This window comes from Camelus bactrianus, chromosome 14, assembly GCF_048773025.1.
Source record: "Camelus bactrianus isolate YW-2024 breed Bactrian camel chromosome 14, ASM4877302v1, whole genome shotgun sequence".
NCBI lineage: Eukaryota > Metazoa > Chordata > Mammalia > Artiodactyla > Camelidae > Camelus > Camelus bactrianus.
Genome location: NC_133552.1, coordinates 33,770,329 through 33,772,345, shown reverse-complemented (window position 1 = coordinate 33,772,345; position 2,017 = coordinate 33,770,329). Strand labels below are relative to the sequence as shown.

Below are 2,017 nucleotides of genomic sequence, written 5' to 3'. Positions count from 1 at the left end.
AAGTTATATGAATTCCATTTCCAGAATACATGTCTGATGGATATCATCAATTTTGAAAATTAAATTTTAAATCCCCTGCCACCTCACTGCCACAACAGAGTATGTAAGGACACCTAACAACAATTGATTGAAACCTCACTGGTAGGTGCAGTTTCTACTAAAACGACAATTTAATCATCTCACATGTTTAAAGCAATCCTCTTTTCTTCATCCCTCCACGTTCTTTAATTTATTCTTTATCACAGGTGAAAACTAAAAAAAAAAAAAAAAAAAAAAAAAGACATTGATAATTAATTACCAACCTATGACTAGCTGGTTATTCAGTTTTTACACTAATCTAGGAATCCAATCAATTTACATAAAGTTAATTTAGAAAAAGTATATCATGTTTCTAAACATACAGCTTAGCAACATTTATTGGTTCAAAAAGAAGTAAAACCTACATGAGTTTTGTGGTATTTAAATTATTTTATAAAGTTAATTTAAAAATTTGGCAATTCCTTATACTTCCAGAAAATAAACATGGCTGACTAATTTACCTTCCCTATAGCTCTGTTTTGGTTTTTTGAAATACAACTTTATTCTGATTCTGAATGGAAGGGAATGGAAATTACAGTAACAAACAAGATTTCACCACTGAATATCATGATGTGACTTCAGCAGTTATATATGAAACTCAAGGAGGAATTACCTCTGTTCCAGAACAGCTAAATATTCAAGTCCAAAAACTAAGTTTTTTTTTTTTTTTTAACTGCCATATTTACTCTGAAGCCAATTCATTTCCTTCAGCATTCCAAAGATTAAGCACATGTTCTGCTTAGCTATATAATGAAGTGGCAAACACGCTGCACCACTGACATCACAGGGCAATTGCCTATAAAACTAGACTTCTGACAGTGGGTTCCATCTTCATTTTCTCACAGGTTATCATCCTGGAGAGCAGTAGTCTGAACAACCTCTGTGTCATGCTCATGTGGCCAAGGCTGGGTCCATGACTACATCTGGCAGGGCCAGAGTAGGCATGGCAATGAACTTCAAGTTCAGTTCTCCAAACAGTTTTCTAGTAAGCCAGAGGACGGGCTTTGCAAAATTGTATTTACTTTTGGCAGAAATAATACAGTACTGAAGATTCTTCTTTTGGTGAAAAGCAATTGATTTTGCCTCAAGTTTTCTGTCCTTAATATCCACTTTGTTGCAGAAAACAAAGATGGACATGTTTTTACACACTCATTCCAGGTTTCTATGCCAGTTAGGCACGTTCTTGAAAGTAAATCTTGATGTTATATCAAACATTACAATGGCACACTGAACTTGGTTATAATAGCCATCTCCCAGTCCACCAAATTTCTCCTGACCAGCTGTGTCCCATACACTGACTTAATAGGTCTTCTGTTGGTATGGAACACAAGAAGATGGACTTCAACCCTCACAGTAGCTGCATACTTCTCAAATTCACCAGGCAAATGACATTTCATGAATGTAGTTTTTCCAGTACAACCACCTCTCACTAATAAAAGTTTAGACTGAACTTGGGGTTCTCCTTGGGCAGCCATCAGGTGTTACTTCCAGAAGCGTCACCACACCCATCAGAATCTAGCTCTTAATAAAAGGGATATTAAAACTTTAGAAGAAATGCCTTTGCAATATTTCACTAATATTAAAATGTGGATTTAAAATTCACAGTCAAGTCACTATATATTATATATTCTGATTCTTATAGAAAGCACCTAATTTTCTTTGATTTATTAGTACTTGAAAAAGATGTTTAAAAAGATAAGCATAACTTTGAGCATTTTTTCATGCACCTATTGGTCATTTATAAGTCTTCATTGAAGAATTGTTTGTTTAGGTCTTCTGCTCATTTTTGAATTGGGTTGTTTGTTTTTTTCTCATTAATTTGCATGAGCTGTTTATATATTCTGGAAATCAAGCCATTATAGTCTCCCCTTATGCAAATATATTTTCCCATTCTGTAGATTGTCATTTTGTTTTGCTTATGGTCTCCTTTGCTGTGCAA

The 2,017-nt window shown here is 34.3% G+C and overlaps 1 pseudogene; it reads right to left on the bottom strand.

The window, feature by feature from the left end:
- Positions 1-917: 917 nt before the first annotated feature.
- LOC105083653 (GTP-binding nuclear protein Ran-like) lies at positions 918-1,553 on the bottom strand (annotated as a pseudogene).
- Positions 1,554-2,017: the final 464 nt, after the last annotated feature.